This window comes from Herpailurus yagouaroundi, unplaced genomic scaffold (assembly GCF_014898765.1).
Source record: "Herpailurus yagouaroundi ecotype Mexico unplaced genomic scaffold, PumYag 67764, whole genome shotgun sequence".
In the NCBI taxonomy this organism is placed as follows: Eukaryota; Metazoa; Chordata; class Mammalia; order Carnivora; family Felidae; genus Herpailurus; species Herpailurus yagouaroundi.
In genome coordinates this window covers 1-5484 of record NW_024420559.1, presented here as the reverse complement: position 1 = coordinate 5484, position 5484 = coordinate 1, and the positions used below count along the sequence as shown (strand labels likewise).

Below are 5484 nucleotides of genomic sequence, written 5' to 3'. Positions count from 1 at the left end.
AGGACCTCCACAGGATCCCCGGCCCTGTCGCTGACCTCTGTCGCTGACCTCTGCTGCCCGAGTTACGGTCCGGAGGCGGGAGCTTCAGATGACCTTGGGATCTGAGGGGAGACACCAAGCACTGTTCTCCGTCGGGGGAACAAACCCCCACCCCTCTCATGTTTTCCCTTAATTAATAGACTTTCTTTTCTAGAGTGGTTGTAGGTTCAGCCACTGCTGAAGCCTCTCCCGGCTCAGTGCCTCCCTCCTGATCTCTCGGGGTTGGGGACCGAGGTTTGCAAATCCCTACTTCATTTAAACCCCGAGGCCGCAACGAGACCGTGGTACTTTTCTGTCTTCACTGGAGATGGCTGGACCCCCATCGTCTCTAGCACTGGAGGCCAGAGCTGGGACACGAGCATGACCGGCTGCCCCAGCCTGTCCCAGTCGGCGGGGGGCGGGGGAGGAGTGGACTCACCTGTCCCCAGCCACGGCCACTCCTGACGTGTGGAAGTGACGCACTGGAGGGACAGCTGGGCAGAGGTCCTTGTGTGACGATGGGTGGGAGTGAGAGGGCGGGGGAGGGGAGTCGTGGCGGGCGGGGCCACGTCAGGCCGGGCTTTCCTGTGCGGCCGCTGTGGTGAACGTGCTGATCACTCGGCCTCAACGTCCCCCCTGCGCCTGGCCTGTGCCGGAACCGAGGGGGGTGTAGGGATCAGCACAGTGCGGACCTCGGGGTCCGGGGGGACGTAGGGGTGTGGACCACACGCTGTGGAGAAGCTGAGTTTCCTCCCGAGCTGGGATGGACGAGCACGTGAGAAACCGGGCAGCACAGAGGGGTCTCTGCGACTCGGACGAGCCCCTCCTGACGGAACTGTGGACACGGGGTGCGTCATCCAGCTGTCGCCCGTGGCCCCGAGGCCTCCCATCGCCGGGGCCAGGCTGTCGGGAAGAGAAGGGCGCCGGGGGGGGGGGGGTGCTGTGGGAAGCCCCCTCCCCAGTTTGCACCAGGGGCCCCCACGGCGTCCGAGGCCTGGCCACCGACCCTCTCTCAGTGGCTTGGGAGGGAGACACCCCCGCCGCCTTCACCGGGCTCCTTCCGGGCCGGCGCAGACGCTGTGGCTCATGGCCCAGGGACAGCTGCTCACGCGCACGTCTGCACACGTCCCACACGAGTCCTCGTGCACGTGTTGTGCACCCGCTCGCAGGCACATCTGCTCACGTGCGCGTCTGCACGCCACGTGTGCGCTCACACGCTCGGCTGGCGGGCCTTCCCTCGCGGGGCAGCGGTGGGGGCTCCGAGCACTTCTGTTGCCCCAGGAGAAGTGTGTTTGCTTGGGACCTGGGAGGCTCAGAGGGACGGACCCCAGACCTCGCGTGTCCCCTGCCTGGGGCCGACTGTCTGTTGTTGGGGGGTGAACTCGGGACTTCTCCAGGCCCAGGTGAGGACCAGGGATGTGGCCCAAAAGGCAGGCGTGCCGGTACGATTGGTGTTTCTCCCCTCGTATGTGTGACCGCAGGAATGTGCCTGAGTCCCCCGGGCGGGGAAGTATGACACCAGGTCACCGACGTCCTCTGATCTGGAGGCTGATGTCCCACCCGTCCTGCCAGGACACCGCATGGGTTCTCCGCCGTGCAGACCTGGAGGGAGGTGGAGGGGAGGTGACAGAGCACGGCTGGGCCCGGTCTGCCCCCATCGGCCCCTCGGGAGGCGGGCTGGGGAAGGCACCTGAGTGCCCAGGCTGCAGGCTGCACCCCCCCCCCCCACTGAGGAAGGATGAGAGGCTTACAGAAGCCCGTTCCTGGGACTCCCGCACTCTGGACGGAGCAGCGTGGGGCTCCTGGAGGTGGGCTGGACCCGGAGCCCGGGGGCCTCTGCCCAGGAGCCCCAGAGAGCCTGCAGGCTGGGAGCCGTCCCGTCCTGAGGACACGCCTTCAGGAACGGCCTCCCCGAGCCTGCACCCCTGCGCCCCGGAGCCTGGGCGGCTGGCTGGGGTCCCGGGACTCTGCGTCCCCACTTGCCCCGCGAGCCTCCACCGTCTGCCCCAAGGGCCGGGAGGGGTGACATGAGTATCCCTCTTTGTGTCCCAGCCCACACCCGCACCCGCCTGGGGACGCAAACCTAACTCCTCATCGCCCCCACCCTCAGCCCAACTGTGGAGAAGGCAGGAGGCCGGGCCGCGCTCCAGCACCTGGAGGTCGACGCTTCCTTAATGGGGGGGGGGGGGGGGGCCGCCGCAGCAAAGCCGGGACGTGGGGCGTGGGTGCCCTCTGGAGCTGGGCCTCCCTTGCCCGATTCTGGTCCGGCCCTCCCTCGGCACCCACGTGCACTTGGGGGGAATGGACCGTCTGCCCCAGAAAGACCCCGCAGGAGATCGGGCAGGCGTTTCCAGAGGCGTCGCAAATGCAGGCGTCCCAAATGGCTCCGTTTCCGAGGCGCCTGGGGGACGTGACAGCGGGCAGTGAGCCCATCCTTGGAGCCGCTTGCTTCGGGGCGGGGGTCCCTCCGTCGTGGCTGCTGGGGGCCGTTGGGGCACTCGGCAGGGCTTTGTGCAACCAGGACAAAGGCACCTTCCCCAGGACACAGCGCCGTCGTGAAGGCATCTGACAGCCGCCTGGTGGTCAGGGACCCCCGCCCCCACCCCCCGCTGGAAACGGCCGCTGCGATTATAGGACCTAGTGCTGCCCGACACGCTGCCTCCCCACCTGCCTGCGCCACGGCCCTGCCCTCCGCAGAAGACACGACGGTGTCCTTTCTTAGGTCCCTGCAGCCGCCGCAGCGAATGACCAGGGCGGGGCCCGACGCTGCGGACTTTATTCTCCCCCAGCCCATCTCTGCGCAGGCTCCGGGAGGGTCCCTCCTGCCCCTTCCAGCTCCCGGGGGACCCAGGCGTCCCTCAGCCTCTTCTCGGCGTGCATCTGGCCAGCTCCCCACCTGGCATAAGGACTCCAGTCTTGGGGTGGAGGGCACACTTAATTCACTATGACCTCTGAATTGCATCTGCAAAGCCCCTGGTTCCAGAAGGCCATGTCCTCGGGCTCTGGGGGTTGGGATTTGGACATATCCCCTGGGGGACACCGTTCAACTCACAACAGGCCCCAAACGTCAACAGGGCTGAGGCTCAGAAGGTTGCCGTCCACAAAGAACCTCGCGTGTGCCCCGTCTCTCTCGTGGGGGCTGCCCCCCGTGCCGCCCCACCCGAGTCGGCGCCGCCCCCGCCTGCCGCTGAGACTGTACGGGAGACCCGTGCGGCCCCAATCTGCGGCCCCACGGCGGGGGTGACTGGAGAGGATCGGGGCGCAGGGTCATCTTCGTGGCCCGGAGCGTCTGGTGCAGAAGGAGGTGGGCCAGGGTGCTCTTCCCGGAACGTCCAGCTCTGTGGTGTGCGTGCACCTCCCAGAAAGGGCAGCCGCTTCTCCCTCCACTCCCAGCCCTGTTCCCACCCCGTGCAATGCCACTTCAGGGGGAGCGTGCCCGGCAGACTGCCAGGTGCGCCTTCCCAAGGCAATGGTGGGGAGAGGCCGGGGCCGGGGGGGGGGGGGGGGGGGTGATTCCTTCCAGAACCAGGGCCAGGCTGACACAGCTCCTCCTGGCCTCCTTCTCTGCGTGGGCCTCACCCCCCACGTGGGCCTCTCTGAGCCGCCGTCTCCCTGGGCTGGAGCAGGGCTGGGTGGGGGCCCATCCGTCACACCTGGGGACTTACTGCCCAGGACGGGGCCGGTGGGGGCAGGGAAGGCCCAGGTCATGGGTGCAGAGGAGGGAAGGACGGTGTGTTAGTCAGTTCAGGCTGCGTAACAAAGCACCACAGACCAGGAGCTTAAACCACAGATGTTTATTCTCTCCCAGTCCTGAAAGCTGGGATCAAGGTGTGGACAGGGCTGCTTCCTCCCCAGGCCTGTCTCCTTGGCTTGCCGATGGCCACTTCTCCCCATGTCCTCCCGTGGTCGTCCTTCTGTGCGTGTCTGTGTCCTGATGTCACTTAAAAGGACACTTCCTGTTACGTTGGGTCAGGGACCACCCTGGTGACTCCATTTTAACTTAGTTACCCCTTTAAAGACCTTACCTCCAAATGTGGTCACATTCTGGGGTTCTAGAAATTAGGATTTTGACACATTTTGGGGGGCCATGGCTCAATTCATAACAGATGGATCTGAACTTCGAGTGTGGCCAGTGGCACCCAGGCCGGGGTCCCCAGCAGCGTAGTGATGGTCGGATCTTGCCAAAAGGGTCAGCCTGGTTTCCCCAGCCAGGATGCCAGCCATTGCCCGAAAGCAGGAGCCTCCGACACACGGGGTCTGGCAGCTCATCCTTAAAAACCCAGGGTGTTTACACATTCCTGTAATGAAGGAAAAAAAAAAAAACCAACTAGCAAAAAACCAGAGCAATTATTCACTCTTGCTTTCTTTAGCTACAGAAGGAGCTGGTTGGGAAATCATGAGTCAAGTGAAATCCTTTGTGGAATGAACAAAACAAAAGGAACAAAAGCCATTTGACTTGCTCACTGAGCCCCCCCCCCCAGCCCCCCGCGGGGAGACGCTGACTGGGGCTGGGAACGTTTACGATCCTCGCCGCCCCCAGCTTGCTGCCCTGTCCCGGCGCTGGCTGTCTGCATTCCCCTGTATCCTCTATCCAGATGCTTAAGTCACTGCTTATAATGGCACAAAATGTCAGGAGGTGGCTCTCAGAGTCTGGAAAAACAGTGGAGTGTCCTTGGCCGCCTGCTGACTCATTGGCTCCACACAGAAGCTCCTTCCCAGGGCACCTACCTGAGGCACTTTGTGCCGCACCGTGGACACGGGGGCTGAGCAGGTCTGTTCACAGCCTGCGAACGCTCGTCTGTGAACCTGTCCTGCTGAGCGGTCCTACACCCACACAGACGGAGCCCGGGGCCTGTCTGCAAGTGGCTTCTGACTTTGGGATGCAAGACATAGGTAACCCCGTTTCCCTAAGTTCCTCCAGGAAGAGCGAGTGCCCTTCAGTTGTGTTCTCACTTAGCCCTGGTCTCCTGCTCTGCAGCTGTTTGCTGATGGACCACCCAAGGACTGCACTTGTCAAGGATAGAGAGACGCATCTCATCCACCCTGTGTTCCAGGAGAGCACAGGGAATTGAGTATCTCATTCAACCCTGTGTTCCCAGTGCAGGTGTAGAGAAGTAGAGAAAAAGAGCTACCTTGTGTGTGTTTTTGGTTGGATGGATGGATAGATGAGTGGATGGGTGGGTGAATGGGCGGATGCGTGTATAGACAGGTGGATGGATGGATGGATGGATGGATGGATGGATGGATGGATGGATGAGTGGGTGGGTGAGTGGATGGTTTGGTGGGTGAATGGGTGTGTAGACGGGTGGGTGGGTGGGTGGATGGACGGATGGATGGATGGATAGATGGGTGGGTGGGTGGATGGTTTGGTGGGTGAATGGGTGTGTAGACGGGTGGATGGGTGGGTGGATGGACGGATGGATGGATGGATGGATAGATGGGTGAGTGGGTGGATGGTTTGGTGGG

General features: G+C 63.3%; 1 long non-coding RNA gene across 1 annotated transcript; it reads right to left on the bottom strand.

The window, feature by feature from the left end:
* Positions 1 to 3797: 3797 nt before the first annotated feature.
* On the bottom strand, positions 3798 to 5188 carry LOC121025882 (uncharacterized). The gene is made up of 2 exons (XR_005788182.1): positions 4044 to 5188; positions 3798 to 3958 (listed from the first exon to the last, which is right to left on the bottom strand). It is a non-coding gene; the product is annotated as an uncharacterized LOC121025882 (long non-coding RNA).
* Positions 5189 to 5484: the final 296 nt, after the last annotated feature.